This window comes from Morone saxatilis, unplaced genomic scaffold, assembly GCF_004916995.1.
Source record: "Morone saxatilis isolate NCDOM2014 unplaced genomic scaffold, NCSU_SB_2.0 Contig2, whole genome shotgun sequence".
Classification (NCBI taxonomy): Eukaryota; Metazoa; Chordata; class Actinopteri; family Moronidae; genus Morone; species Morone saxatilis.
Window position 1 is genome coordinate 15,605,835 of NW_023339762.1, and position 305 is coordinate 15,606,139.

Sequence of the window (305 nt, forward strand, 5' to 3'; positions counted from 1 at the left end):
AGATCCGCTGCAACAGAGGAGGTATTACCAGTCAGAATCATTATGTTAGATCTATAGCTGGCCTTTTTTTTCTAAAAAAAAAAAAAAAAAAAAACGAGGTCTGAATTAGTAACAATGCCCATTATAACTATCCCCAAAAGAGAAATTAAAGTGCAGTTGAACCTCCTTCAGTTTAGACGTAAGTGTTTGCTGAAAGCTCATAAAACAAATAGACTGGAGACTCTCCAGATAATATTTATTTGATAAGGCTTTCACCTGAGGGGGTGGCTACAACCCATATTAATTGAAAAACATTACTATTTATA